Here is a 6000-nt window from a genome sequence, read left to right as displayed (position 1 = left end):
ACTAAAATGTTATTACATGCTCTTATTATATCTCGTCTGGACTATTGCAATATATTGCTTGGTGGACTTCCAACTAACCAACTGGCACCCCTCCATTCTGTACTGAACTCTGTTGTTCGTCTCAGTCATCTGTCTTCTCGGTCTTCCTCTGCGGCTTCTCTCTGTCAAGCTCTTCATTGGCTACCAATTAACCAGAGAATACAGTTCAAACTCTTAACCCTAACCTACAAAGCTCTCCACAATCTCTCTCCCTTGTACATCTCCCCACTAGTTTCCAGATACCAACCCAACCACAATCTCAGATTTGCACATGAGCTTCTTTTATCCTCTTCTACAATTACCTCCTCACATTCACATGTACAAGACTTCTCACGTGCCTCACTCCTCCTCTGGAATGCCCTTCCATAGCTCATCCGCCACTCTCCCACCTTTGAAATCGTGCCCTCAAAACTCACCTTTTCCGACAAGCATATGCTCTATCTTAGGCCATGCACCCTTCAACCTCGCGTTTAGTTTTACTCCTTACTAAATAACCTAATCATACAATGCCTGTATATATACTGTATACTTCCCCACCTCGTTTCCACCCTATTTCTTTAGATTGTAATCTCACAAGGGAAGGGCTCACTCACCCTTTTGTGTCTTGGAATGTTATTCATTTATTAGCTGGCACTCTGTTATACATTTTATTCACCAGGTTACATCTGCTATTGTAATCAGTTCTGTATTTTGTACCAGAGTCCATATATGATGTATATCGTGTAGGTAGAAAGCCAAAAACGCTCTTAAACCCCCATAAAATCCATCCACCGGTGCAGGATCAGGTATGCCAAACCAGGAATAGCAGTAGACGAAGGAGGATCCGCACACTCAGTAGATTGATAAAAGCTGGAACTCTTTATTGGAAAACCACATACAAAAGACATGAAAAAGCCACAGAAACAACTGACGCGTATCGGGCTCAGGATTCGCCCTTAATCAGTTGTACTGATATGCATATGATGTATATTATTGTCTGTATCATTATGCATCCCTTGTTTGTTTTCCTACTTTGTACAGTGCCACGGAATATGTTGGCACTTTATAAATGAATAATAATAATAATGTATGCCCCATTCTCGGGGACTACTCAGTAAAGAAGATGTAGACTGAGAGAATTCTTCTACAACAGTAAATATATAAATTATATGTATGCCGTAGCTGCACACAGATGAGTTTCCACAAGGAGGGGGGCTCTGCCAGTACAGATCGCTAGCATATGCCCAGAGATCAGTGCACAGGAGCACCTGACATGCGGTGCAGCTTGCCATGTGAGAGAGGACTTAGGCTCTGATTTGTGTCACTTCAGTTTTCAGTGAAGGCCAGAACAGGAAGTGATTGCAGCAAAGTAGAGCCTTAAAGGACATCCGAGGTGACAGTAACATATTATGCTTTACTTACCTAGGGATTCTTCCAGCTCCTAGAAGTATGTGTGGTCCCTCAATGCAGTTCCACTCTCCTCCAGTGCACGGCTAGCTCCTCCATGATGATCGCCGACAGCTTCTGTGCATGCACTGTTACTGAGGCTGACTTTATCAAAGGAAATTTCTCTGGAACAGCAACATCAAATATGTCAAATATGAAAGCTGTGTGAGTAATGGAATAGTGTTTTCAGAACTGTTTCATTCTATCGGAAGCCAAGCAGTACATGTTGCATGCTAAGTTTAAAAGGGGTTACATAGTTACTTGGGCTGAAAAAAGACATACGTCCATCGAGTTCAACCAGAGAACAAAGTACAACACCAGCCTGCTCCCTCATACTGTATATCCCTGTTGATCCAGATACATTCACAGCTACATTGCTGATCTGATGTGCAAGTCATATTTCCACTAAAAACAAAAGAAACCAAAACACATGGTGGCAGATATCTGTATGTGGGAAAGGGTAACTGATTTAGATAGCATTGCCTATGATGACCTTGTTAGATGGCTGGTACTTTAGACTGACATTCTGAGCTGTAGAAAAGCTATGTGCAGTGTAAAGCTACAAACACACTTGTTTACCCATGTTCCACACAACTCTATAAACAAAAAGGTGCATGCACATTAGAGAACCTATTCATATACAGTGTTCTCCCCAGAGCCTTTCAACTGGGCGGAGCGCCCACCTGACCCTGCCCTCCCGCCCGGCTGCCGTTTGTAGCAGAATTACTTCCTCTTGAATCATTATAACAGCAGCGGCTGTGTCTGTGCAGCCAGCTCGCTGTCATTCAGGGACGTCATCTCCGGCTGCCCTCTTCCCCAGCTCCCTTCCTAGTGTAGAAGGGCGGGGAAAGCTGTTAAGTTACACACAGGACAGATAAACTTGCACCACGGGACGCCTGGCTCTATTCATTCCGACCTGCAAGTCTCTTGTCATAACGGGGGAGGGGGGCTGTGCGCTGCTGTGATAAATGCCTTTTATATGCAGAGTTAGCTTCACACACACACTCGTACTGTCCTCACTAACTAGTGATTAAACAGATGTGGAGAGGAGAGCTGTAATGTCGCAGCAGATTTCTGCTGATAGATTATAAAAAGGTGGCATTACTGACCTTATTTCTAGAAACTAATAAAGCAGTTTAGCTGTAATTTTATCTAAACTTGGAAAAATACTTGTGGTTATTGCAGTCTAAACTTCAGAGCACTTTATTCAGCAGCCTCCTGCTGATATTCATAGCAGAGTATCTTCATTACAGATGATTGGTCCTCTTAAAGTGTGTGTGTGTATATTGTGTGTATGGTGTGTGTATAGTGTGTGGTGTGTGCCTATATTGCGTGTGTGTGCGCATATATTTTGTGTTTGCGTGTATAGTGTGTGCATATATAGTGTGTGTGTGTGTGTGTGTTTATCCTTGGCCGCCCCCACCCATTCAGTACTACCTAGCGCCCCCCCCCCCCCCCCAGTGTGATTCCACACCCAGTGTGACCCACCCGGCTACTTCTTCATGCCACCCGGCTGGAAAAATATTCTGGGGAGAACACTGCATATATTTAGGAAAGGTGGGGGAAAAGGCGGCGCATCCCTAAACACATGTTGTAATTGAATGGTTAATCGCACAGGCATACACCGCCTCTGCCAGACTGAAAAATGCATGTCCTGCATCCAAGACAAGTGCTAACATTTATTAAACTAGGAGGAACTTTAGCTTCCAATATGGTTTGCATGCAAAGTATATTATACTAGACACTTGCGCCACGGTGAGGCAAACCTCCGGGCAAGTGCTCCTAACCTAAATGTAAAACCTTGGGAGCAGCTAAGCAAAAAAAATGTGTAACTTACATTTGGTTGAACAGCGAGGAGAACGCCAGCGCATACCACTAAGGCTGCATCTGAAATGACCACCAGCTCAATGTGCAGCACCTAAATAGATTTTCTGCACACTTCGCATTCAATTCAGATGCAAATCATATGCAAATCTGCTACTACTTATCATGCAAACAGGAAACTCAGGAGGAGGGGCTGGGAGCAGCTAACCTGACAGTTACATAGTTACAAATTTAAGGAAAGGTGTTAATAATAATAATAATAAATTTTAGCACTTGTCTTGGATGCAGGGCATGCATTTTTCAGTCTGGCAGAGGCGGTGTATGCCTGTGCGATTAACCATTCAATTGCAGCATGTGTTTAGGGATGCACAGTCTTTTCCCCCACCTTTCCTTAACTTTGTAACTATGTAACTGTCAGGTTAGCTGCTCCCAGCCCCTCCTCCTGAGTTTCCTGTTTGCATGATAAGTAGTAGCAGATTTGCATATGATTTGCATCTGAATTGAATGCAAAGTGTGCAGAAAATCTATTTAGGTGCTGCACACTGAGCTGCTGATCATTTCAGATGCAGCCTTAGGGCTGGAACCCACAGGAGCGCTTTTGGCAGCGTTTTGGCAGCACTGCGATACGCTAGCAGTTTGCCAAAACGCTGGGCTAATGTTAATGGATGGGGCAACTTCCACAGGAGCGTTTGCGTTTCCCAGAAACGCAAACGCAGGACCTGCAGCATTTTGGGAGCGTTAGCGCTTCAATGTAAAGTATTGAAACGCTAGCAGAAACGCTCAGCAAAACCTAAACTGAGCGGTTTTGCTAGCGTTTTGCGGTTCAGCACACTGTAACAAAATTAAAATTAATTAACAGGACCAATCAGGATAAAAACGCAAAACGCTACGCACCCGCTGGGCAAAAAAATACAATGTTGCAAAACACGACCAAAAACGCGCATGAATCCGCTTGCAAACCGCTCAGACAAAACGCTAGCGGTTGCGTTTTGCGTTTGCTGATTTCAGTGGGTTCCAGGCCTTAGTGGTATGCACTGGCGTTCTCCTCGCTATTCATATGTTTATACTGTATATGAGAGTGGAGCAGGGGCATGGAAGCCATATTTATTATCTATATATCTAAAAGGCAGTTGTAACAAGCATGGCGTGGACACAGCTGCTGTGTGCACATATCACAACTGCCACCTGCTGTGCCTAACGTAGGCTCTGCAGCAGAGCAGGCCCATCCACCATGCAACCAAGGCAGGTGGCTGGGGCCTAATGGGTGTTGAGGGGTACATCAGCCAGCTTTTCTGACCTTTCTCCACTTCACCGTACCAAAAAACAAACAAAAAAAAAAACACAAAACGGTCCCATTACATTTTAATCTATCTGTGCTCTGCAGTGGGTAATCAGGGGATTAATGTTAGTAAAAAAATCAGTATATCCCAGGGAGAAAGTTAGGTTCACAATATGGTCACAAGTGAGTAGGGATGCTCGGAAAATTCCGCGGAATTATAAATTCCGTGATTCCGGCCGGAATTAAGTTAATTCCGATTCCGGTAGTCAAATCGGAATTCCTATACCTCTCAAACGGAATTCCGCGGTAATTTTATAATTCCTCCTCCTCCTCCTCCTCCTCCTCCATCCATCCATCCATCCATCTCATGCAGTAGGGAATTGCAGATTTTCAAAACAGCTTATATACCATAGCAGGGATTTGAACCCAGAACCTAGTGTGTAGTAGGTATCTGTCTTACCCTCTAGACCATGACCCACACTACATGCTAAAGCTGGCGGTAGCATAAACCATACTTCCATTATGATCAATTCGATAGAAAAAGTAGCATGATTAAGGATTTGTACTTTTTGAAAAGCATGCTTATATACCATAGCTGGGATTTGAACCCAGGACCTAGTGTGTAGTAGGTATCTGTCTTACCCTCTAGACCATGATCCACACTACATGCTAAAGCTGGCAGTAGCATAAACCATACTTCCATTATGATCAATTCGATAGAAAAAGTAGCATGATTAAGGATTTGTACTTTTTGAAAAGCATGCTTATATACCATAGCTGGGATTTGAACCCAGGACCTAGTGTGTAGTAGGTATCTGTCTTACCCTCTAGACCATGACCCACACTACATGCTAAAGCTGGCGGTAGCATAAACCATACTTCCATTATGATCAATTCGATAGAAAAAGTAGCATGATTAAGGATTTGTACTTTTTGAAAAGCATGCTTATATACCATAGCTGAGATTTGAACCCAGGACCTAGTGTGTAGTAGGTATCTGTCTTACCCTCTAGACCATGACCCACACTACATGCTAAAGCTGGCGGTAGCATAAACCATACTTCCATTATGATCAATTCGATAGAAAAAGTAGCATGATTAAGGATTTGTACTTTTTGAAAAGCATGCTTATATACCATAGCTGGGATTTGAACCCAGGACCTAGTGTGTAGTAGGTATCTGTCTTACCCTCTAGACCAGGGGTCCCCAAACATTTTGGGTTGAGGGCCGGGTCAACATACTTCAGACCGCTGGTGGGCCAGAGTAAACATAAAATGATGTAGAAGTCTTTGCGGACCAGACAGTGAAGCATACCCAGGTGACAATCTGCAAGCCAATTGGACAGCAGTGTCACCTGATGTGGAATTTGATTGGAAACCAGCAAAATTTCTGCTTTCTGGCTTCCATGTGGATGGGGGGTGCTGCACTGCTAT

General features: G+C 43.8%; 1 protein-coding gene across 7 annotated transcripts in view; it reads right to left on the bottom strand.

Annotated features, from left to right (window-relative positions):
* Positions 1-6000, bottom strand: part of RPGRIP1L (RPGRIP1 like) — a 308845-nt gene that overhangs the window by 301109 nt on the left and 1736 nt on the right. For 6 of the 7 annotated variants that reach the window (XM_068260505.1, XM_068260504.1, XM_068260506.1 and 3 more), the window contains exon 2: positions 1441-1589. The exons of the other annotated variant lie outside the window; for it this stretch is intronic. The gene's annotated coding sequence lies outside the window, so the exon portion shown is untranslated. The remainder of the gene's footprint in view (positions 1-1440; positions 1590-6000) is intronic. 7 annotated transcript variants of the gene reach the window in all.

Source organism: Hyperolius riggenbachi, chromosome 11, assembly GCF_040937935.1.
Source record: "Hyperolius riggenbachi isolate aHypRig1 chromosome 11, aHypRig1.pri, whole genome shotgun sequence".
Taxonomy (NCBI): domain Eukaryota; kingdom Metazoa; phylum Chordata; class Amphibia; order Anura; family Hyperoliidae; genus Hyperolius; species Hyperolius riggenbachi.
Note: the sequence above shows the minus strand (reverse complement) of the source record. Positions and strands in the feature narration are given on the sequence as shown.